We start from the raw sequence: 26,529 nt of genomic DNA, 5'->3' as shown, positions 1-26,529 counted from the left end.
GCACCGCTGAACAGGGCCCCGCCGAGAAGAAAGGCACCGCTGAACAGGGCCCCCGCCGTGCAGACAGGCACCGCTGAACAGGGCCCCGCCGTGAAGACAGGCACCGCTGAACAGGGCCCCACCGTGAAGACAGGCACCGCTGAACAGGGCCCCGCCGAGAAGAAAGGCACCGCTGAACAGGGCCCCGCTGTGAAGACAGGCACCGCTGAACAGGGCCCCGCCGAGAAGAAAGGCACCGCTGAACTGGGCCCTTCCTGTCAGGCACTGCTGAACAGGGCCCCGCCGTCTCAAGCACCGCTGAACAGGGCCCTTCCTGTCAAGCACCGCTCCGCTGGGCCCCGCCGTCTCAAGCACCGCTCCGCTGGGCCCTTCATCTCAAGCACCGCTCCGCTGGGCCCTTCCTGTCAAGCACCGCTCCGCTGGGCCCCGCCGTCTCAAGCACCGCTCCGCTGGGCCCTTCATCTCAAGCACCGCTCCGCTGGGCCCCGCCGTCTCAAGCACCGCTCCGCTGGGCCCTTCCTGTCAAGCACCGCTTCGCTGGGCCCCGCCGTCTCAAGCACCGCTCCGCTGGGCCCTTCCTGTCAAGCACCGCTCCGCTGGGCCCTTCATCTCAAGCACCGCTCCGCTGGGCCCTTCCTGTCAAGCACCGCTCCGCTGGGCCCTTCCTGTCAAGCACCGCTCCGCTGGGCCCCGCCGTCTCAAGCACCGCTCCGCTGGGCCCTTCATCTCAAGCACCGCTCCGCTGGGCCCTTCCTGTCAAGCACCGCTCCGCTGGGCCCCGCCGTCTCAAGCACCGCTCCGCTGGGCCCTTCCTGTCAAGCACCGCTCCGCTGGGCCCTTCATCTCAAGCACCGCTCCGCTGGGCCCTTCCTGTCAAGCACCGCTCCGCTGGGCCCTTCCTGTCAAGCACCGCTCCGCTGGGCCCTTCATCTCAAGCACCGCTCCGCTGGGCCCTTCCTGTCAAGCACCGCTCCGCTGGGCCCTTCCTGTCAAGCACCGCTCCGCTGGGCCCCGCCGTCTCAAGCACCGCTCCGCTGGGCCCTTCATCTCAAGCCCTGCTCCGCTGGGCCCTTCCTGTCAAGCACCGCTCCGCTGGGCCCCGCCGTCTCAAGCACCGCTCCGCTGGGCCCTTCATCTCAAGCACCGCTCCGCTGGGCCCTGCCGTCTCAAGCACCGCTCCGCTGGGCCCCGCCGTCTCAAGCACCGCTCCGCTGGGCCCCGCCGTCTCAAGCACCGCTCCGCTGGGCCCTTCCTGTCAAGCACCGCTCCGCTGGGCCCTTCCTGTCAAGCACCGCTCCGCTGGGCCCCGCCGTCTCAAGCACCGCTCCGCTGGGCCCTTCCTGTCAAGCACCGCTCCGCTGGGCCCCGCCGTCTCAAGCACCGCTCCGCTGGGCCCCGCCGTCTCAAGCACCACTCCGCTGGCCCATTGACAGTGCCGGTTCTGTGTCGAGCTATTGTTCACGCTGCACTCTGGGCACCCTGCCTCCTCCATGACCAGTGGAGTCTGTAATCCACCTGATGGACTGTGGCTTTGCACTCCCAGGATGGCACAGTGGGCATGGTGGCCTCTTCGTGGTTCTGAAGTCGTGGTCTCCTGTGGCTGAGGTGCCCCCCCTTCCCTTCCCCCTGAGGTGCCTGTAGTTTTGTCATCTGATGCCCCAGCAGTGTTCTCTCCAACAGACTCAGGTCTCCTGTGTGGGCTTTGCCCATGTGTTTGGTAGACATTGGCCCACGGACTGTGGATAATTGACACACTGAGCAGGACTTATTGACTATGTACATAGCTTTCGCACTGTTCATGATTTTTGCTTTGATATTTCATGACGATAATTTTCCATGACTTCAATGAACCTAATTTATACATAAATTTAAATTAACATTTTATTGTGTCTTTGCATTTTTCAGGGGGGTTTGGGGGGTGTCACTCAGTTGTTGCTCTGCATTGGTATGTTGACAGTTGGGGGGGGGCGTATGTGTGTGCCCGTAACCTTTCGTCCTCCCCCTTCCCCTGTGTCGTAGGTGCAGTACTCACCGTTGTCTTCTGCGCCGGAGTTCGTACTCGTGGTAGATGAGCAGGTAGACAAGAGCTGGTAGGATGTTTAATTCGGGTTCCATGCTGTCCTCCGTCCTCGTGGAGTGTATAGAGGTGAGCGTTTTCCCGTTCGTAGTCTGTTTCCACCATGTTTTTATCGGCGGGGCTCCCACCCCGGAAAAGGTGGCGGATTGGTGAGTTGTGATAGGGTGGGCGGTACATTGTCTGCCACCTGCCTGTTGGCGGTGACCGCCGCGCTGTTTGTCTGTCCCGCCGTGGCGGTCGGAGTGTTAAAGTGGCAGCCTGTGTTGGCGGTTCCCGCCAGGGTCAGAATTCCATTTTTTTGACCGCCTGCCTGTTGGCGGGTTGGCTGCCGCTTTATCACCGACCGCCAGGGTTGGAATGACCCCCAAAGTGTCCCCAAAGAAGCTACAGTACTGTCAGAAAGAGGTGAGGTACTTAGGCCACCTGATTGAAAAGGGGTCATGGAGAATATCCAAAGAAAGAGTGACTGCCATATTACAGATGAGTCCCCCGACATCCAAAAGAGACGTGAGGATGTTTTTGGGAATGGTGGGCTACTGTCGCCAGTGGATTCCCAACTTCTCAGTTATCTCTAAGCCTTTGGTGAGGTTGACCGTCAAGGAGGTTAAGGATGACCCGGATACCCTAACTATGTCGAGAAAGAGATGAGGGCATTCATTGAACTGAAAAAGTGCATGTGCAGGGCTCCAGCTTTAGGTATGCCTGACTACACAAAGCCTTTTGTACTGTTTTGTCATGAATGTGATGCTTGTTCTCTGTCTGTCCTGACACAGGTCTATGGAGGTGCAAACCGCCCAGTAGCATATTTTTCAGCTACTTTGGACCCAGTCACAGCAGCCTTACCGGGTTGTCTGCGTGCAATTGCAGCAGTTGGTCAAAGCCTTACTCAGTGTGAAGGCATAGTGATGGGACATCCCTTGATAGTAAGTGTTAGACTTTTCATCCTTGGCGTGGTCTCCCTTAACTTTTTGCCTCTGTTACCCAGGTTGTTGATGTGTGCTGGACTCTGATTTTACTGTTTTTGTTACTCTGGGCACTTTACCGCTGCTAACCAGTGCTAAAGTGCAAGTGCTCCTGTTTAAAATGTGTACGTAATTGGTTCTCCATGATTGGCATATTTGTTTTACTGTTAAGTCCCTAGTAAAGTGCACTAGAGGTGCCCAGGGCCGGTAAATCAAATGTTACTAGTGGGCCTGCAGCACTGGTTGTGCCACCCACATAAGTAACCCTGTAATCATGTCTCAGACCTGCCACTGCAGTGTCTGTGTGTGTACCTTTACACTATAAATTCGACCTGGCAAGTGTGCCCACTTGCCAGGCCTAAACCTTACATGTAAGGCACCCCTAAGGTAGGCCCTAGGTATCCCCAAGGGCAGGGTGCAGTGTATGGATAAGGTAGGACATATAGTAATGTGGTTTATATGTCCTGACAGTGAAATACTGCCAACTTCGTTTTTCAATGTTGCAAGGCCTGTCTCTCTCATAGGATAACATGGGGGCTACCTTCAAATATGATTAAAGTGTAGATTCCCCTAGAGAGTAGATGGACATGTGGAGTTTGGGGTCCCTGAACTCACAATTTAAAAATACATCTTTTAGTAAAGTTGATTTTAAGATTGTGCGTTTGAAAATCCCACTTTTAGAAAGTGGGCATTTTCTTGCTTAAACCATTCTGTGACTCTGCCGTGTTTGTGGATTCCCTGTCTGGGTCAGTTTGACAGTTGGGTTGTTTTTCATCTCACACTAGACAGTGACACAAAGGGAGCTGGGGTGTAACCTGCATTTCCTGATTAGCCATCTCTGCTAGGAGGCAGGGGTGGAGTGGTCACTCTCATCTGAAAGGACTGTGCCTGCCTCTGACAATGCAGACTCCAAACCCCTGGTGTGTGTCTGAGGCCTTGCCTGGGCAAGGCAGGATTTCACAAGTAGGTGTGAGTCCCCTTTGAAGAAAGGTGACTTCAAAGACTAAAATGGGTATAAGAAGGGCACCCAAATCTACAGACTTTAGAAACACTTCTGGAACCAAGAGGAACCTCTGCCTGGAGAAGAGCTGATAGCTGAGGAAGAAGTGCTGCCCTGTCTGTGCTTTGTGGAGCTTTCCTGCAGGGCTGCTTTTGCCAGAGTAAGAGGGCAAAGACTGGACTTTGTGTGCCTTCCATCTTGTGAAGAAATCTCCAAGGGCTTGATGTAGAACTTGCCTCCTGTTGTTTGAAGTCTCAGGGACAGCAAAGACTTCTCTCTGCCAGCACCTGGAGTCTCTGGAGAGACTCCTGCTCTGACAAGTGGTGCCCGATCCAGTCCCTGGGCCCTTGAAAGAAAAGCTGGTGGAAATCCAAGGAAATCGACTTCGGACGACTCCGGACCGACGCCGCTGCTGAATCCGGTAACGCTGCCTGCACCCGACGCCGTGACCTTCGATGGAACGCGACGCTCTTCGCAGGCCCGACGCCACTGCAGCCCCGCTGAAGTCCGCGACTCTGTGTAAGTCGCCGCACCACATCGTGACCGACGCCGCTCGAAGTGCGTGGATTCAATGTTTCACACAGACGCCGCGATCCCCGACTTCGCGCATCGGCTTGTTTTCACTCTTCACCAAAGGTACTGTACTTGGGGGTGTACACGACTCCGTGTCCGGCGCCGCTGGTGTCAGCTTGTTGGGAACGACTCCGTCACGACGCCGTGTTAACATCTCATCGAAGCATTTTTGTTTCTAAGCGCGATTTTTGAGCTTAATCTCTAAAAATTCATAACTTGACTTGTGTATGTCGGATTTTTGTCGTTTTGGTCTTGTTTTGTTTAGATAAATATTTCCCATTTTTCTAAACTGATGTTGTGTCATTTTGTAGTGTTGTTATTGATTTACTGTGTGTGTTGGTACAAATACTTTACACCTAGCACTCTGAGGTTAAGCCTACTGCTTTGCCAAGCTACCAAGGGGGTAATCAGGGGTTAGCTGAGGGTGCTTCTATTTTACCCTGACTAGAGTGAGGGTCCTTGCTTGAACAGGGGGTAACCTGACTGTCAACCAAAGACCCCATTTCTAACAGTAAGGGTCCCACATTCAGTTGAAATACTATTGACCCGAACCAAGACCCAGCACATGACAAATGCTAGATTGACCAAGTATGAGACAATTATACTGGGGTCACCAAATGTGTCACTCAAACGATGTACTGTGATAAACCCAGCAACTTAGCTTCCTAATGAGAATACAGATGTTGATGATGCTGAGGAAGTAGAGCATGATTGTCTTGAGGTAACAGAACTGTGCACCAAACCAAGACCTAACATTAAAGATACTCAATTGGAAGAAAATGATTACATTATCTTTGTTGATGGTTCATGCCTGAGGGACTCAGTGGGAGTACTAAGAGCCGGATACGCTGTGTGTACAATCACCGGTATCCTGGAAGCATCTTGGCTCGAGAGAGTGTATTCTGCTCAAGTGGCTGAATTGGTTGCTCTTACTAGGGCATGCCATGCTGCTGAAAAACTAAAAGTGACTATACTGACAGCAGATACGGATTTGGAATTGTCCATGATTTTGTCCAGCTGTGGTCACAGAGGGGTTTCATGACCTCTTCTGGTTCTCCAGTGAAAAATGGCAAAAGAATTAAGGAGTTGTTGCACGCGATTCAGTTACCTCTTGAGATTGCCGTGGTGAAATGCAGCGCCCATGTGAACTCACAAGACTTTGTGTCAATGGGAAATAGATATGCAGATCAAGTCGCAAGGTTTTGTGCATTGAACTGTATATCGTTCAAGGATCAGTGGGAATTGTTACCTGAAACTGAAAATGAGACATGCACAGGTTATGCATTGAGGGTGGGTGACACAATGGAAGAGTTAAAAATGTTGCAGGGACGTGCCAGCAGAGAAGAGAAACGTTCTTGGCTTAAAATGCAATGTGTACAAAGACCTGATGATTTGTGGGTTTCAGATGAAGGGAAAATGGTTTGGCCAAACAGTCTTTTGTCACAGTTTGCAAGGTTCTACCATGGGCAAGCACATATTGGGAGAGATGCCATGAGTAGGTTGTTCAAAGTCGACTGGTTCAATCCGAAATTCAGACAAGCAGCAGAAGTAATCTGTCACTGTCACGACTCACGTGCTGCTTGCGCCTGGAATTTGCAGATCTGGTGGCGTGAATCTTCAATGTTCGGCTTTGGCCCAAAAAGGGGCGACTCTTTCTGGTAGCCACAGTGCTGTAGGCAATGGAGACACCAAGAACAGACCGTGCCCTTCAGAAAGTAGCGCCAGAGGGAAAAAACCCCTTAAAAAGGGGAAAAAACCTCCAAACAGGAAGACTCCTAGAGAAAAACAAGAACAAACAAACAGGAATCCAAAAGGAGCAAAAATCAGAAAACACAGAATGCTGAATCCAAAACCAAAAGGCAAGGAAATCAGGAGCGAAGACACTAACTGAGCAGAAAGTGTTGCAGCGCAAAGAAAGAGGAAAAACACAGCCCTTATATACCAAAAAACAGGAAGTGACCCACAGGAAGTAAAAAGACACCATCTTAGATAGGGAAACAATACATAGAACAGAATAGTAGAGGAACCATAGAGAATAGGGAACAAGGAATGCTGGGAAAGCACAGGAATCTGGGAAGGAGGAAAAAACATAAAGAAAGGCACACAACAGACTGCAAAAAAGAAGAAAGGACAAAGAAACGAAGAAAAACAGGTAAGAGGGTTCAGAGACCCCTGGGACAGTGAAAGGCAGAAGGAAGAACGAGGCCCCAAGCAAATCTGGGGCCTCGAAACGCGCAGGAGAGGCTGGGGGCGCGCCGCGTCTTAATAACGCGGTGCGCGGCCCGAGCCGAACGCCCGGCAGAAGTCGAGCTCTCGGCTCGCGCCGCGCGGTGCGGCGCGACAGTAGGTCCCCCTCCCGAAGGCCCAGGTTTAAGAGGGAATAAACAGTGAAAGCGTTGAATCAGGAGAGGAGCGTGAACGGAAGAGGCATCTTCCCATGAACATTCACTGAGAGGATAACCCTTCCAATGAATCAGATACTGAAGTCGTTTATGAAAAAGACGAGAGTCACAAATTTCCTGCACTTCATATTCAGGAACATCATCCACAAGGACAGGAGGTGGACAAGGAAACTGACGTGAGTAAGGATCAGGCACATAAGGTTTAAGCTGAGAAACATGAAAAACCGGATGGATCTTCCATGTATGGGGTAAGTGAAGACGGACAGTGACAGGATTGACCAACTGGAGAATACGGAAAGGCCCATAGTAACGAGGTGTGAACTTGTTTTGAGAGAGACGTGAGGGCAAGAATTTGGAGGAGAGCCAGACTTTATCTTGCAGATGATAATTTGGATTGGTTGTACGTCTCTTGTCTGCAGCCTTCTTCATATACCTCTTGGTATGTAACAAATTAGATCGAATTAGTTTATGGAGTTGGAGAAGGCGTTTGGAGAAATAGGTAATAGCAGGTAGAGGAGAGTTGGATTGTGGAGAAGTAGGGAAAGAGGTAGGATGAAAACCATAGGAACAGAAAAAGGGAGTGACCTTGGAGGCACTATGGACTGAGTTATTGTAGGAAAATTCAGCTAAAGAGAGGTAAGTGCTCCAGTTACTTTGGGTAGAATTGCAAAAGCATCGAAGATATTGCTCTAGTCCTTGGTTCAGACGCTCAGTCTGTCCGTTGGTCTGAGGATGGAACCCTGAAGACAGGGCTCTATTTATATTCAGTGTTTTACAAAAAATGCTTCCAAAATCGGGAGATGTACTGAGGTCCTCTATCAGATATTATGGTATGTGGAAGTCCATGGAGACGGAAGACATGATCTATGAATATTTGACTTAGTTCTTGAGAAGTAGGCAGCTTCTTTAGGCCAGTGAAATGAGCCATCTTTGTGAAAGAATCCACTGTGACCATGATAACCCGGTTTCCTGCTGATGGTGGGAGTGAACACATAAAATCAGTAGAGATAGTATGCCATGGGGCCGATGGAACAGGCAAAGGCTGTAGTAATCCTGCCGGTCTGGTGTGAGGTATTTTGACTTGGGCACATATGGGACAGGCCTGAACGTATTTTTCCACATCCAGTTTCCAGGTAGGCCACCAGAAAAATCGTGAAAGTAGTTCTTGTGTGGCTTTGATGCCTCTATGACCAGCTACAGGGGAATCATGGCACATTTGTAATGCTTTCTTTTGCACCTTGTTTGTAGGGAGGAATATCAGGTCTTGGTAATAAAAATATCCTTGTTTCTTGTACAATAATGGTCTTAGTTCTTCTATGTCATGGTCCGATAGGTTGGCGTATTCTTGTTGAACTTCTTCCAGGAAAGACTGAGCCACTCCAATGATCTTACTGGGTTCTAGAAGATACTGGGATGAGGAAGGAGAACACTCTGGATATCGGCGAGACAGAGCATCAGCCAGAATGTTTTGAGATCCTGGAATATATGTAATATAAAAATCGTACTGACTGAAGAAAAAGGCCCAGCGGGCCTGACGACTATTCTGGCATACAAAATTTCTTAAACATTGTAAATTACGGTGGTCTGTCCTCACCTCAAATGGTTCCTTGGAACCCATCAGAAACTGTCTCCACTCAAGGCAGGCTGTTTTCAGAGCCAATAATTCCCTTTCAAGTACGGAATAATGTTGTTCAGCTGTGGAAAGGATATGAGACAAATAGAAAACAGGATGTTCAAGGCCATCATCCTCTTGTCGTTGGAGTAAGACAGCTCCGATGGCTCTCTCAGAAGCATCAGTTACTACTATAAATTGTTTGGTGGTATCTGGATGTCTTAAGATGGGGGCTTGGGTGAAGGCTCTCTTTAAGCTTTGAAAGGCTGCTTCAGCAGCCTCAGTCCAGACAAACCCCTTCTTTAAATTGTCCTTCTTTAAGGTGTGAGTTATGTGGCTAGTCTGACTGGCAAAGTCTAGAATGAATTGTCGATAGAAGTTTGCTAAACCTAGGAAACATTGTGTTTCTTTGATGGTAGAAGGAGAAGGCCACTCTAGGATAGCTTGTACCTTTTCTTGATCCATAGCTATGCCGGTGGGACTTAAATGATAGCCCAGATATTTGACTTCCGTCATGTCGAACTCACATTTCTCTGGTTTGCAAAATAGTTGATGATCACGAAGTCTTTGAAGAACTTGTTTCACATGGGAAGTATGGAGTTCAGGATTTCTAGAATAAATAAGAATATCATCTAGGTAGATCACGACTGTCTGATTCAGTAGGTCTGAAAACACTGAGTCCATAAATCTCTGGAAGATTGCGGGGGCGTTAGTAAGACCAAACGGCATAACCCTATATTCAAAATGGCCAAATGGGGTCCTGAATGCTGTCTTCCATTCGTCGCCTTCTCTTATGCGTAAAAGGTGGTAGGCTCCTCGTAAATCCAATTTAGTAAAACGTTGGGCCCCTCTGATTGCTTCCAGTATGTCCCTGATGAGAGGCAAAGGATAACGATCTTTAATGGTAATTTTATTCAGACCTCGAAAATCCAGGCACGGACGAAGATCCTTAGTCTTCTTGGGCACAAAAAAGAGAGGGGCCCCAGCCGGAGACGACGATGGAACAATAAGACCACTCTGTATATTTTCGTCCAGATACTCCTTTAGAACTTCCTTTTCGGGTTCCGTGAGGGAGTACATCCTCCCAAAAGGAACAATTGTGCCGGGTTCCAATGGAATTGCACAATCATATTCTCGATGTGGAGGTAGCACAGGTTTTGACGGTTTTTGGAAAACATCCTGAAACTCCAAATAGTGGTCTGGGACCCCTTGGACCGTATTAATGGACATACCAGTGGCACCTTCAATAGCTAAGGATCTTTTCGGAGACCAATACTTGTCGGAAGTAAAACAGTTCTCATGACAAAATTGCGAAGACAAAGAGACTGTCCGGGTAACCCAATTTATATATGGGTTATGTCTGATGAACCACGGAATTCCAAGAATGATGGTATGGTTAGGGGACGTAATAAGATCGAAGGAGATGTGTTCTTGATGGTTTCCCACCTGTAGACTTAACATCAGGGTAGTGGTGTCTACAGGACCAGAGGATATCAAAGATCCATCCACAGTGTGTACCTGTTCGGGTACTTCTTTTGCTTGAGTAGGAACTAGGTTAGCAGCAGCCCACGTCTTGTCCATGTATATACCACTAGCACCACAATCTAGTAATGCCATAGTCTTTTCTTGACGACCGTCAGGAAGTTGTAACAGGACAGGAAAGATGAACAAGGCAGTGGTATTGTCATTAAAGGAGCTGATGGAAGGTATAGCTGTAGATCCCGTCCCCTCCCTTCTTACAGAGGACGGGAGGTGGCGTTTCCCGAAGGCCTGGACGGACGTACTGGACAGGTACGGAGCATGTGACCAGCAGAACCACAATACAAGCACAACCCTCTCTTGCGTCTGTCTTCTCGTTCACTAGCAGAGAGCGGACCTCGGGTAGTATCCACCTGCATGGGTTCCCCTTCGATGTCTCTAGCAGGAGTGCGAGGTTCCTCGGAACGCTGCAGGTATGCACGTGAGCTACTTGGCTGGGCAAACCCTCTACTCCTTTTCTTTTCCGATCTCCGTTCCTGAAGACGATATTCGATGGACAGTGCTTGATCCATCAGGCCACGAAGATCTTCCGCTCTGGTAGAATGCACTAGTTCATCCTTTATTTCTTCTTTGAGTCCTCTACGAAATAATGTTACCAGAGTACGTTCCACCCAAGTGGTCTCTGCCGCCAGCTGACGAAAACGGGTTATATATTGCAGGACGTCTTGGGAGCCTTGTTGGATGTCGCACAAGGCTTCTTCAGCGGAGGCTTCCAATCCAGGACGGCTAAACATCTGTTTGAAGCGACTCACAAAGGCGGAATAGTCTGACAATACAGGGTCGTTGGAGGACACCATCGGGGTTGCCCAGGCCAAGGCTGGACCGGATAAGGCACTGATAAGATAACCCACCTTGGTCCTGTCGTGGGAGAATTGAGTAGGTCGGAAGGCGAAATACACCGTTAAAGCATCCAAGAACTCGCGAAGCTTGGTTGGTTCACCAGAGAAACAAGGGGTAGAAGCGGAGATTGTCGGAACATCACTGGTGCGGAGGGCCAAAGCCTGTCGTAACGCAGCATTTTCATTACGTAGTTGTTGCAATTCCTGGGCTTGTTGCTGAATCGTGGTCAACAGAGATTGCTCCGGATCTGCAGCAGCCGCCACTGTATTATCCATGGTGTTTGAGGACGTCGGAATGGTTGGGCGCTGCAATCTGTCACGACTCACGTGCTGCTTGCGCCTGGAATTTGCAGATCTGGTGGCGTGAATCTTCAATGTTCGGCTTTGGCCCAAAAAGGGGCGACTCTTTCTGGTAGCCACGGTGCTGTAGGCAATGGAGACACCAAGAACAGACCGTGCCCTTCAGAAAGTAGCGCCAGAGGGAAAAAACCCCTTAAAAAGGGGAAAAAACCTCCAAACAGGAAGACTCCTAGAGAAAAACAAGAACAAACAAACAGGAATCCAAAAGGAGCAAAAATCAGAAAACACAGAATGCTGAATCCAAAACCAAAAGGCAAGGAAATCAGGAGCGAAGACACTAACTGAGCAGAAAGTGTTGCAGCGCAAAGAAAGAGGAAAAACACAGCCCTTATATACCAAAAAACAGGAAGTGACCCACAGGAAGTAAAAAGACACCATCTTAGATAGGGAAACAATACATAGAACAGAAAAGTAGAGGAACCATAGAGAATAGGGAACAAGGAATGCTGGGAAAGCACAGGAATCTGGGAAGGAGGAAAAAACATAAAGAAAGGCACACAACAGACTGCAAAAAAGAAGAAAGGACAAAGAAACGAAGAAAAACAGGTAAGAGGGTTCAGAGACCCCTGGGACAGTGAAAGGCAGAAGGAAGAACGAGGCCCCAAGCAAATCTGGGGCCTCGAAATGCGCAGGAGAGGCTGGGGGCGTGCCGCGTCTTAATAACGCGGTGCGCGGCCCGAGCCGAACGCCCGGCAGAAGTCGAGCTCTCGGCTCGCGCCGCGCGGTGCGGCGCGACAGTCACAGGTGCATCATCTGTCAGCAGATGAATGCGGGGAAAGGGACCCTGGTGAATTTGAGCCACATTGGGAGAGCTGGAGGTCCATTTAGCAGGATGCAGATGGATTTTATTGAGAAGTCTGTGTGTGGAGGTCTGGGGTACGTGTTGGTGATTGTGTGCATCTTTAGTCACTGGATTGAAGCTTACCCTACATGTAGGAATGACAGTCTCACAGTAGCAAAGTTGCTGCTTATGGAGTTGATACCGCGTTTCGGGTTTCCGATCTCTTTAGAATCAGATAGAGGAAGTCACTTCAACAATGAGGTGGTTAAACTCTTGTGTGCCGCACTGAACATTGAACAGAAGTTGCATTGTAGCTACCGTCCTGAAGCCTCAGGACTAGTGGAGCAGATGAATGGTACCTTGAAGTCGAGAATGGCGAAAATGTGTGCACCTACAAATTTGAAATGGCCAGATGCATTGCCCGTAGTGCTAATGTCAATGAGAAATACACCCAACAAGAAAACAGGACTGTCTCCTCATGAAATTCTCATGGGGTGAGCTATGAGATTGCCCGCAGTACCTGCAAATGTTCTTGTGAATATCACGGATGATATGGTGTAGGACTACTGAAAGGGTCTGGCTGATGTGGTTCACTCTTTCTTTCACCAGGTGAAAGCCACCACATTGCCACCGATAAATGATCCAGGTCACAATCTGAAAGCCGGTGATTGGGTTGTTGTCAAGAAACACGTGAGGAAGTCTTGTTTGGAGCCACGTTCGAAGGGGCCGTATCAAGTGATACTGACAACTACTACTGCTGTGAAATGTGCGGGAACTCCAAACTGGATCCATGCCAGTCACATAAAGAAGGTGACGTGTCCAACTGATGAGGAACTTGAGTTGTCGAAAATAACAGCTACAGAAAAGGAAGTCTCAGGGCCGAAGATTAATCAAAGGGGAACTGAGACTGAAGGAGAGCCCATTGAGGACGGCCTGGACACTCAAACAGCAAACAAGATCCCAAAGGGTGACGGTGAGCCTATCTCGACTGAGGCACCAGGGGAACCAACACAAAGAGAGGTTCTCCAAGAAACAGGCGGATACTGGTTTGAAGTTGAACCCCTGACAGACCCAGAAGGCGAAGGAGTTGAGGTGGAAGGTAATGAAAGTGTTCAGACTTCTCCTGAGTCACCTGCAGATCCATCAAGAGAAAACACCATAGCATAAGAGGAGGGCATTGAACAGCACCCTGAAAAGCTAAACAGCAAAACGATACTGAAGGGAGATAAATGGCCAGAGTCGCAAACTGAAAAAGGGATGGTAGTCATCAACGAAGTAATAGAGGAAGAGGTCGATACCACAAGGAAGGAAGATTTGAGTGAAGGAGAATTGCAGGGTGACCACAAATTGAAAAGAAAGAGAATAGCAAACAGAAGATACACGGGTCCTGAATGGGCTTATGCAACGACAGCCGAGTGGCAACAAGAGTTCTTGGCTTTTTGTTTTGATCATGAAGTTCCAGGTCAATATTATGGTACTTGAAATTGCCCACAAATAAGAGACTGTGTTAAGCTGAAATTTGAATAAAGGGAAACCTGAGGAAAGAGACTAATGAAAATTACTGGATGTGACACTGTTAACCTGAATTGACTTGAAAACCCGATTGTGACAAGCTGCTAACCTGATTTGACTAAGACCCTGGAGTGAATGGGAGAGCTGTAAATACTTGCTGAAGAAAGACTTTGCTTAGCTTCGAAGAGAAAAATAATTTTCTAACCATCTTCGTATTAGTTGATTACGTTTGTAGTACTTTACTTTCTGATTCTTTACAGATCATGCCTAGGTCAGGAGATGACGTTGAGGGAAATAAGCGCTGTAAATATTTGGGTGTTGATTTGACTGTTGTATGTGTGATATTCATTATAGCTATATTTGTGGAAATGCACCTGGTAGATGAAAGTGAAAGTAACAATGCTACAGTTTCTGAAACTGCTACATTAACACCGTGGGACAGGTTTGAGCAGGATGTGAAGTATTTGCATGGCGAGAATAACGCAAAAGGGGAGCTGTCTACTAACATTTTCTATCGCTTGCTGAGTCAGTATGTTGACACTATGGATGCGAAGGCTTGTTATGTGTGCACACAAATTCCTCTTTCAGTCTAGGAGGGAGTTACCTATCACAGCTTACCATTAACATACGGGATTAGTTGTAGTCTGCTACTAACGCGTTTTTATAATCAAGAAGAAGTGCAATATTTTTATTCAAATTATGATTTTGTGTTCTCGTATGTGCCTATCATAGAAGATTTGAATAGTGTAGCTAAATATTATGCCATGAAGCTGGTTAAAGGTTTCTTCGAGCCTAGAATGACAATTAGTACATCATATGCGTACCGCAATAATTTGACATGCTTGCTTACACCTGTAGAAAAGAGCTTTTTAGATCAAACTGAAGATAGAAGGAGGGTTTTAAAGGGAAAATTAGAAAAGGGCTTGCAACAACGGTCATTCCTTAGTAATAGCAATAATGGGGTTAGGGAACAAGGGAAGCTAGCTTGAGATGCGAAACATGTAGGTAGGCTTTGCATTACGTGACCAAAGTCATATTATGACACTGTGTTTGTGGGAACGAGTGAGTGTAAGCATGTGTTTTTGTTTCAGAATAAATGGACTTTCATGCTAAATGGAATGGATCAAGCAATCCCAGGGGTCTATTATATGGGAGTGGAGGAAGAGGTTGTGGTTGTAGGAGTTTGAAGTCTGGTGTCTTTGGGTGCAGGTGCTTGGGCTGGAGGCTGTTGTGAGGTGGATGGCTGTTGGGTGGGTGGCTGCCTGCGTTTGTGTATCTTGGAAGAGGGGGTGACAGACACACTGGGAGAGGACACAGGGGACGTGTGAATGGTAGTGGGGGTGGTGACTGCACGTGTGCGGGGGGTTCTGGTGGGTGTGCTGGTGATGGACGTAGTGGCTGAAGATGTTGTGCATGCAGGTGTGAGTGGAGACGTGACAGGGAGGGAGGAGGGAGACGAGGAGGAGGGGGACACAGTGGAGGCAGTGGGTGTTGGTATGTCTGTATGTGGATGTTGCTTGTGTGAATGCTTGTGTGATGTGTGGTGCTTATGTCTGGATGAGCTTCCCTTGGGTGTTGAGGTGTGTGGAGGCTGGTCTGATGGTGTGTCTGGGATAGGCAGAGGTACAGGGGATTGGGTCTGGGTGGAGGAAGTTGGAGGGGGGAGGCTAGAGACAGGGACAATTGCTGCCATCAGTGCTGAGGCCAGAGTGTTGAATGATCGCTGATGGGCAGCCTGACCCGAATGAATGCCCTCCAGGTATGCATTACTCTGATGCACCTCCCTTTCTACCCCCTGGATGGCATTCAAAAGGGTAGACTGCCCAACAATGATCGTCCTCAGGAGGTCAATGACCTCCTCACTGAGGGCAGCAGGGGTGACAGGGGCAGGGCCTGAGGTGCCTGGGGCGAAGGAGATGCCCACCTTCCTGGGTGAGCGGGCACAGGGCAAACGCTGAGGGGCTGCTGGAAGGGCGGTGCTGGTGCGCTGGGTGGCGGCTGTACCTGTTGTAGCGGGGGGCACGGATGTTGCTGCCACCACAAGGGAGCTCCCTTCAGAGAACGAGTCGCTGTCACTGACATCCGCACGAGTCCCCGCTGTGGAGCTCCCCTCGCCCTCCGTCTCACTGGTGAAATCCGAGTCAGTTGCATGGCCCGCCATGGCCATGTGAGATGCAGCTCCCTCGGCCACTTCTCCTCCGCCTGATGATGCTAATGCACAAATGAACAGGAAGACAACAAAAATAGGGGGGTAGGGAAAAATAAAGAAATGTTGAGTGCATGCATTGGCGACACCGTTGGCGGACAGGACAGACACAGAAGCCCCCTGCACTACGCCGCGCAATTGGGGTCCACTGCGCAATCCGTGGGACATGGCCTACAAGCCTATGGGCGACCCCTGCTCACATACATGACACAGGACAATGAATAGCTGCACTTGGCACCCTACAGAGGTGGTGGGTGGGGGCACAGGGCCATGCCTTACGGAGGGGCCTAGCCTACACATATCGCCCTGGCCTAGGGATACCCACAGCCCTCCTCCCCCACCCAGACACCTCCACTGCGCGCAAAGTCACCAGGATTTGAGTGTACTCACCCCCTTGTGTCTGCTGTGATGTCCTCACGCGCCCATCCAAATCGGGGTAGGCCACCTCCAGGATCCGGGACATCAGGGGGGTCAAAGTACGACTGGCACCCCTCCCACGTTGGGAGGCCATCCCCAGCTGAACCTCCGCCGTCTTCCTGCTCCAGCGTCGGATGTCCTCCCATCTCTTCCTGCAGTGGGTGCCCCGTCTCTGGTGGACCCCCAGGGTCCAGACGTCCTTGGCGATGGCACGCCAAATAGCGATTTTCTGGTGGGCGCTGACCTATGTGACATGTACAGGGAGAGAAGAATAATCATCACCTTCTGCATGCTCGATGTGAGTGGCCCCCCCATCCCCACCCTTGCCATGTGGCACATGCTCTCATCCGTCGTTTGATCCATGCCTCAATCTCTCCCCTCCCCACCATCTTTCATCCACACCACTCAACACAGGCATTGGCCACAAAGCATGGTCCCAGTGTACTTACCTGTTGGTCTGGAGGACCGTAGAGTAGCGCATACTGGGGGAGGACCCCATCCACGAGTTTCTCCAACTCCTGAGCAGTGAAGGCAGGGGCCCTTTCCCCAGTCGCATGAGCCATTGTCTCTTCCAGACCGTGGTCACAGCAGCACTTGCAGTGTAGGTCCTCTCCTATGGAAGATCAGGCATCGAGTGATTAAGCAGATAGAAAATGGCGGTCACGCCCGCGGCGGTGCGTACCGCGACCGCCGGCGCACATCGTCATTGGCTCCTGAGACCCATAGGCTTCAATGTTAACCAATGCAGCTTTGCGCCGTGGTCTTCGACCGCCTACCGCCACGGTGTCCCACGCCAGCGCATTGACCTCACATCCCATTGTCGCACTTCACAGGTCAGGCAGCCGCCATTTCAAGGGCCCACATGCCTTATTTTATACTGCGTCACACATACCTAGGCCTTGCATCGACACTCATACAAGCCATTCAATGCAATGGGAATTGTGTTATGTACAAGCTGTGGTTATGTACCTGTGGGTTGTTTGACTCTGTGCTCGCTGTTGTCCTTCATAGGCACCGTCCGCTGGGACATGCGAGGAGATGGAGAAATCTTCCCGTGTACAGACCGCTGGTGGACCTGTCGACAATGGAGGTAAGACATGTCATACTGACATACAGGCTTGACCGAGCCACTATACAGGAACTATGTACCCAGTTGGAGCCAGACCTAATGTCACCAATCCGCCAACCCACAGGGATCCCCCCTCTAGTGCAGGTGCTGTCAGTACTCCATTTCCTAGCAAGTGGGTCATTTCAAACAACAGTGGCCATATCATCAGGGATGTCCCAGCCCATGTTTTCCAAGGTGTTGTCCAGAGTGTTGTCTGCCCTGCTCAAACACATGCGGAGCTACATCGTCTTCCCTGAGGTGGGGGATTTGGCTACAGTGAAGGCTGATTTCTATGCCCTTGGACATATACCCAACATCATTGGTGCCATTGATGGGACACATGTTGCTTTGGTCCCCCCCAGCCGGAGTGAACAGGTGTACAGGAACAGGAAGAGTTATCATTCCATGAATATCCAGATGGTGTGTTTGGCTGACCAGAACATCTCCCATGTTAATGCCAAGTTCCCTGGGTCAGTGCATGACGCGTACATCATGCGGAATAGCAGCATCCCTTACGTGATGGGTCAACTCCAGAGGCACCGTGTGTGGCTATTAGGAGACTCTGGTTACCCCAACCTGTCATGGCTACTGACCCCAGTGAGGAATCCCAGGACAAGGGCAGAGGAACGGTACAATGAGGCCCATGGGAGAACTAGGAGGGTGATAGAGCGGACCTTCGGCCTCCTGAAGGCCAGGTTTAGGTGCCTCCATATGACTGGTGGATCCCTATTCTACTCACCGAAGAAGGTGTGCCAGATCATCGTGGCCTGTTGTATGCTTCACAACCTGGCTTTGCGACGCCAGGTGCCTTTTCTGCAGGAGGATGGTCCAGATGGGGGTGTTGTAGCAGCTGTGGAGCCTGTGGAGAGTGAAGAGGAGGAAGGCAAAGAGGAAGACATAGACAACAGGAACACAGTAATACACCAGTATTTTCAATGACACACAGGTAAGAATCCACACCAGCATATTACATATACTTAACCCCTACTACCTCTCTACTGTCTGTCCTTTTCCCCCAGTGTATGGTAACTGAGTTGTGACTTTCCCTTCCGATTTCGGAGATGTGGGCCCCACTGCGTGACATCTGCTTTATTTCCCCATGGACTACAGCTGTGTGACATTGGTATGTTGGCATCACAATGTGTATATGCCATTTGGCACGGTAATGTCTAATACATTTGTACAAAATCCCAGCCAGACTCCAGATTGTTTAATGCAATAAGTGTGTTTATTACAGTGCTCAAAATTGGTGGGTGGTTGCAAATCGTTGAGGTGTGATGGTGGAGGATTGTCCATGGCAGAGTCCAGACTATCAGTATCACAGGTGCATTGTCCAGATGCCTGTGGAAGGTGGAGCAGGGGCAGTGTAAGGTTGGACAGGGTGTCAATGTGGGACAGTGGGATGACAATCAGGGAGGTATCCTTTGCTGGCGGGGGTCTTGGCCTCTTACTCTGTCTTCTTCCTGGATGTCAGGGCCCGCTTGCGGGGTGGTTCTCCTTCTGCAGGGGATGGGGTTCTGGTGGCCTGTTGGTCTTGTGTCGGGGCCTCCTGTCCACTAGCGCCGGCGGAGGTGGTAGGCAGTTCTTGGTCCATGCTAATGTCAGGGGCCCTTTGTGGTGCAACAGTGTCCCGCAATGTGGTGACTCCCTGATTCAGAGCCACTACGATGGTGCCCATGGCGGTACTGATGTTTCTTAGTTCTTCCCTGAACCCCATATACTGTTGCTCCTGCAGAAGCTGGATCTCCTGAAACCTTGCCAGGACCGTGGCCATCGTCTCCTGGGAGTGGTGGTATGCTCCCATGATGGAGGAGAGGGCCTCGTGGAGGGTGGGTTCCCTGGGCCTGTCCCCCCCCTGTCGCACAGCATCCCTCCCAGTTCCCCTGTTTCCCTGTGCCTCTGTCCCCTGGACTGTGTGCCCACTACCACTGCCCCCAGGTCCCTGTTGTTGTTGGGGTGGTGGGTTAACCTGGGTGCCCTGTAGGGGTGGACACACCCATGATTGACGTGTCCTGTGGACAGAGATATGGGCCCGCTGGGTGGGTGCTGTGCTGGTGTTCCCAGAGGGGGGAAGGTCTGCTGTGGCCTGTGGCTGTCTGAGGGGAACCGACTGTCCCGAGGTTCCCGATGGGCCGGGCTGGTCATCTGGATCCAGGGAGGCAGAGGTGCTGTCATCACTGTGGGCCTCTTCTGGGGGTGGAGTGGACATTCTTGGAACCTCCTGCGCGGTGACGTGGCGTTCGGGTCCTGCAGGGGTATAAATGTATGATTATTGCTTCTGTGTGTGCCATAGCGTGCAATGGGTGGGTGCCCGTGTACCCCTGTGCTTGCATTCCTGTGTGGGGGCTTTTGTGACGGTGGTTTGGGGGGGGGGGGGGGGTGGGTATGTGCAGTGGGCATGCTTAGGTGATGGGTGTCCATGCTTTGTGGTCGCATGCAGGGCTTGGTGTTGGGATGGGTGGGTTGTGAGGGTGAGACATTTGCAAGGAGTAGGTGTGATGGGGTGGGGGTGAGGGTGGGGGTATGGGTTGGCATGCTGGTGTGGTTGGGGGGATGAAGTAGTTAAGATTTGACTTACCAGAGTCCATTCCTCCGCCTACTCCTGCGAGGCCGTCAGGATGCAGGATCGCCAAGACCTGCTCCTCCCATGTTGTAAATTCTGGGGGAGGAAGTTGGGGTCCGCTGCCAGTCTTCTGCACCGCGATGTTGTGCCTGGATACCATGGAACGCACCTTCCCCCGTAGGTCGTTCCACCGCTTCCTGATGTCGTCCCTATTTCTTGGGTACTGTCCCACAGCGTTGACCCTGTCCACTATTCTGCTCCATAGCTCCATCTTCCTGGCAATGGTGGTGTGCTGCACCTGTGTCCCGAAGAGCTGTGGCTCTACCCGTACAATTTCCTCCACCATGACCCTGAGTTCATCGTCAGAAAACATGGGGTGTCTTTGCTGTGCCATGGGGTGGTTTGGGTGATGTGTGGGGTAGATTGTGTGGTGCTAAGTGTGGTGATGTGTATTGGTGTGTAGTTTGAAGTGCGTGGTAATATTGCTGGGTGACAGTGAATTGCGCGTCTGGGTGCTCGGGTCTCTTATCTCTGTGCGTGTTCATGAATCTCTAGGAGTAGGGGTTTGTGGGTGATGTGGGTGTGTGTTTTATATTGTATTGGGTGTGTGGGAGTGGTGTGTGTATGTGTCTCAGGTGTGTGTATTTCGATGTATCCAATGTGGCTGTGTTTAGTAAGAGTGTGTGTATTTTGAGCGCGGCGGTGTGTACCGCCAATGGAATTCCGCGTTTGAAAGACCGCCGCATGGATTCGTGTGTTGTGATAGTGTGGGCGTATTTCTGTTGGTGTGACGGTGGAGGTTTGGTCATCGCCAGTTTCTCGCTGGCCTTTGGTGTGGCAGACTTTTGTGGATGTCTGTATTTTGGCGGTTTGCCTGTTGTGGGTCAGAATGACCGTGGCGGTTTACCGCGGCGGTGTTATGGCGGTCTTCTGCACGGCGGTAAGCGCCTTTTACCGCCGAGGTTGGAATGACCACCTTAGTGCTTATTACAGTCTTCCAAAGGGATGGTATGGGACATGTTATTTGGGAATAGTTTTTCCAAAGATCTATCAACTAGACGATTTAAAGAAATTTCCAAAAGTGACAGAATTGCTTCGTGCTAGACAAAAGAGAGAAACTGCTGCTGGTGTAGTAGGAGACATATTTGGAGCAATAATTCCTTCAGTGGGAGTTATTTTGAACTCCGTAAAGATTTGAAAGTTGTCTACTATTGTGGATAACATGCTGACAAACTTCACAGGGGCTATACTCCTGATGGATACTGAACTTGCTGTGGAGAGTGCTATGACTCTTCAAAACAGGCTTGCTTTAGACATTCTTTTAGCGAAAAGTGGCAGAGTCTGTAAAATGCTTAATGAGCACCACTGTTGTGCTTATATTCCGGATAATAGTAATGAGATTAGAAGTATGCTTACTAACCTAACAAGAGATAGCGCAGATTTAAAGAAACTGAAAGAACCAGGAGTCTGGGAAAAGGTTGGAGAAGGATTTGCGCGTGTGGGAAGCTGGTTTAGTGGTCTTTGGCATGGGTTTTTAGGAAAATTGATACAGGGAATAGTAATTGTCTTGGCTTTCTTATTCGGACTATGGTTATTAAGTAAATGCAGTAAAAGGGTTAAAACAAAATGGACAAAACATAAGGAAAGGAGGGAAGACAAGAAAAGGGAGAAAATGTTCAGAGCAAAATATGAAAAGGCAAAACGAAAAGAAGAAATTGAAATGAGGGAAATTAACAAATGAAAGAAAAGTAAAGAGTGGATTTGTGTGATGACAAGTGTCATCAGAGGGGGGATTGTTGGAGTGTAGTTTTATAATCAAAATTAACATGAAATGTTTACGAATTAATGCATAATGATGCCGCATAGAGAATGTAATAATGTGCTTTTATTAAACGTGTGCTTGAAATGTGCCCACGGGGAGTGGCGATCAACGTATACGATGATAATTGAAACTGACTAATAATGAAATATTAATGTGCTGATATATGATTTTGTATTAGTATTAAGAGTTATATGTTAAGGTTTTGCTAATTAATCACTAGGCCTTAGTTAGCATGAGTTGGGCCTAGCTGTCCGGTTTCATATTAAATGTGTTTTCCTAACGTGCAATGTGCTGACTTGCTGAAGGACATGTAACCGTACTTTTCCAGAAGCTAGAAGATGTGTGTAACTGTAGTAAATTCTTTCTCATGAGACTTGACTTGCCTAAGGAGACATTCTTGCCGAATGCAACAGTGTAAACTTGCAGCAGGTACAAGGTCGCCTGAACTGGTATAGACAATGGAACTACTGACTGGGACTGTGAGAGGACCGCGAGAACATGAAATTGTACCCGACATTCTGCCCGTTGGAAGACGTCAATTACAGAAGCCAATAGATTATGTGAGAACTGTTCTGAGGTGACAATCTTAATGACGCGACAAGTAAACCATTGGATGGAGAAAATGATGCACCAAAACTTGCCCAATTGGAAATTAGGGGACTGTACAACAAGTTTCATATTATCCTTTGACACAAGGAGAAAGCAGCCATTCCGAGCCATTTTTCTATAGCCATTACGTGCCTTTGCTATTACCTAGACGCATTGTCACTCTGTCTTAAAGACTTTGCGGTTTATCTCTTCGAACCATCCTTATTTTGCCTGGCCCGATTCATACTTTCCTCCTTATGAGGGAAGTGTCCCTTATTGATCCGTCTTGCTGAACTTTGCTGTGTTTCCTGGCTGATGGCGAATCAACTGATGTCCTGAGGATGAAGATTGACTCTGTATGCTGACTCATTAAGGAAGGTAACTATATGATGATGAAATTGTAATTGTCTGTTTGCCTTTTCTTTTTAGGTACCAACTGCTATCTTTTGATAGAGACCATAGTTAAATATTTTCGAAATTTGTGTTGCTAAATTGTTTTGCATTAAGCCCAACATGCTAATGCTAATTCGAGGTTAGTTAAGGAATTCACTAAACGGACGCAAATAGACAAATGACGGAATCTATGCTTTGTTGAATAATGCGCTAATGATACTCTGCTGAGATTAACCCATGTTGACATCGTGCTTTGTTCTTATTTTTATGATTTTTGCAGTGATGAAGTCCTATTCGAGTTGCCATATTATTACCGTGTTGATGTGTTTTCTAGTATTGAGACTAATAAACATACTCGTAGAGGTATAATCAATAGGGAATAAATGTCATAAATCTTACTAAATCTGTGTGGTTATTCATGACTGAGAGGTCTTGGTGTGTTTTTATTCTTACTTATGCCATAGTCCAAATTGAATCGATTTTCTATAGTGAATATTGATGATGTGATTGATCTATTGATTGCTCTGTTGATTAATTGTCTCGTCCTGAGGTGTCTTCAATCAGGGTCAAAAGATTCATTGGCCTAAAACGAGTCCCAGACTAATTAAATTATCTAAGACGGGACGCGTTATCAATAGTCACATTAATTGAGACTCTCTCAATTACAATACCGTTCTGTTGGAAATGGCCCTTCTGCAGGGTTATCCCCAGACTTTTTGCCTTTCTCCTTATCTTTTTCTGACCTAATTTTTGCTGGTTTTTAGACTCTGCGCACTTTACCACTGCTATCCCGTGCTAAAGTGCATATGCTCTCTCCCTTTAAACATGGTAACTTTGGATCATACCCAATTGGACTATTTATTCTACTTATAAATCCCTAGTAATGTGCACTATATGTGCCTAGGGCCTGTAGATTAAATGCTACTAGTGGGCCTGCTGCACTGGTTGTGCCACCCACTTAAGTAGCCCCTTTACCTTGTCTCAGGCCTGCCATTGCAAGGCCTTTGTGTGCAGTTTCACTGTCACCTCGACTTGGTATTTAAAAGTACTTACCAAGCCTAAACCTCCCCTTTTCCTACATCTAAGTCACCTCTAATGGGTGCCCGAGGTAACCCCTAGGGCAGGGTGCTGTGTGGGTGAAAGGCAGGATATGTACATGTGTACACATGTCCTAGTAGTGTAAAACTCCTAAATTTGTTTTTACACTACTGTGAGGCCTGCTCCCTTCATAGGCTAACATTGGGGCTGCCCTCATACATTGTTGAAGTGGTAGCTGCTGAGCAGAAGGGAGTAGGAAGGTCATATTTAGTATGGTCAGAATGGTAATACAAAATCCTGCTGACTGGTGAAGTTGGATTTGATATTACTATTCTAGAAATGCCACTTTTAGAAAGTGAGCATTTCTTTGCACTTACATCCTTCTGTGCCTTACAATCCCCGTCTGGCTGAGTTTAGTTGACAGCTCCTTGTGCATTCACTCAGACACACCCCAAACACAGGGTACACAGCCTCACTTAAATACATCTGCATTTTGAATGGGTCTTCCTGGGCTGGGAGGGTGGAGGGCCTGTTCTCCCACAAAAGACTGCCACACCCCCTACTGGGATCCTGGCAGACAGGATTGAACTGAAAGGGGACCTGGTGCACTTCTTAGCCACTCTTTGAAGTCGCCCCCACTTCAAAGGCACATTTGGGTATAAAACAGGGCCTCTGCCCTACCACCTCAGACACGTGCTGGAGAACAAACCTGAACCAGAACCTGCATCCTGCCAAGAAGAACTACCTGGCTGCCTAAAGTACTCACCTGACTGCTTTCTACAAAGGACTGCTGCCTTGCTGTTGGCCTGCTGCCTTGCTGAACTCTTGTCTAGCTGCAAAAGTGCTCTCCAAGAGCTTGGATAGAGCCTGCCTCCTTGTTCCCTGAAGTCTCAGGACCAAAAAGACTTCTCTTTTTGAACTGGACGCCGTGTGCGCAAAATATTTGACGCACAGCTTGCTCCACGGTGAAAAATTCACTGCACGCCGATCCGGAAAGACGCTGCTCGACGCGACGCCTGCGGTGCGACCGGAACTTCGACGCACGGCCTCGCATGGACAACGCCGCCCGACTTCCAGAGAGGAAATCGACGTGACGCCTGCCGTGAGAAAAAAAATTCCATGCTCAGCCTCCCGGAACAATGCACAGCTGGATAACAAGCCGAGGAATCCACGCACAGACCCTGGTACATCTGGTAATCCCACGATCCATAGAAGGAGATGGTCCGCGTGCCGGAAAACGACGCACGTCTTCCCCGAGTGAAAAATAACGACACAAGTCCGTGTGTGAAGGGGCGAAACCGACGCACACACCATTTTTCTTCCTGTAGAACGACGCACGTCTCCCCACGTGAAAAATAACTACACAAGTCCGTGGGTGAAGGGGCGTAACCAACGCACACACCATTTTTCCACGCATCTCCTCTTCTGCGGCCCTCTGTGGAGATTTTCCGCTCCAAACCAGGTACTTTGTGCTTGAAAGAGACTTTGTTTACTTTTTAAAGACTTAAGACACTTCATATCACTTTTTAGTGATATCTTTACAAATTCATATTGCATCTTTGATCGTTTTGACCGGTAAATACCCAGATAAATATTATATATTTTTCTAAACACTGTGTGGTGTATTTTTGTGGTGCTATATTGTGTTATTGTATGATTTATTGCACAAACGCTTTACACATTGCCTTCTAAGTTAAACCTAGCTGCTCGTGCCAAGCTACCAGAGGGTGGGCACAGGATAATTTTGATTGTGTGTGACATACCCTGACTAGAGTGAGGGTTCTTGCTTGGACAGAGGGTAACCTGACTGCCAACCAAAAACCCCATTTCTAACACGTTCAACATGCAGAACCTTTTTTTCTGTGGATTTCTATATGTAACTAAAATAACATCTAGGGCACTGCAGGAACAGTTGGACCACATATATAATTATATTAGATATAGAGATCCAATCTGTCATGTTATGCTTGGTTTCCACACCCAGTCACATCAACTTCTACCTTACATTGATACATCATTTCCCACCACAAGTTATTATTCAAAAGCCCAGTGGAACTCATAAGGTTAATCTGCCGGGTATTAATAATTTTTGTCATACAAATTGACCCACAACAGGGACTAACCTAATACAAGCATACATCTTCAATTAGCTTTGATTATTCCACTGGGGCTTTTAACTTAAGAGCGTCATTTTAATATATAACCATGCAGACATTCATATGGGTGATTTCAAAATTCCGTAAAACATAACTCTTTCATCTTCACGTATTGGGACCTTTAAATAAGGCTGAGGTCTTTTTGGCCATCAATATGGCCCATCTTCGGAGCCAATACCACTTAAAAAGGGCTACTAGCTTGGTTCTAAACAAATATGGCGCTGATTTGAAACACCATAGCGCAACGTGGGATTTATCCTGTAAGACATGGCAGGTCGACATGGGAAACTTCCTTCGCTTTCAGACCGGAAAGCGGCCCCACCACAATGGACCACTAACTTGTAAGTGCATTAGTCAGCCCCTGCTGTCCACACGGTTATAACAATATGTTTGTTTATCACAAAGTTGAAGACTACAACTTTTCTTACAATCTCTGGCACGCCATGCAGTGCCACGGCTAAATACTTTTACCGATAACCAAATCATTTAACAAGACGTGTTGAACATATCTCTTTAACTTAAACCGACACACACTTTCCGATTTAGAATATCAACTATGCTTTATTTGGCTGCATGTTTAC

The sequence above is a fragment of the Pleurodeles waltl genome, chromosome 1_2, assembly GCF_031143425.1.
Source record: "Pleurodeles waltl isolate 20211129_DDA chromosome 1_2, aPleWal1.hap1.20221129, whole genome shotgun sequence".
NCBI lineage: Eukaryota > Metazoa > Chordata > Amphibia > Caudata > Salamandridae > Pleurodeles > Pleurodeles waltl.
This window is presented reverse-complemented; position numbering follows the sequence as displayed.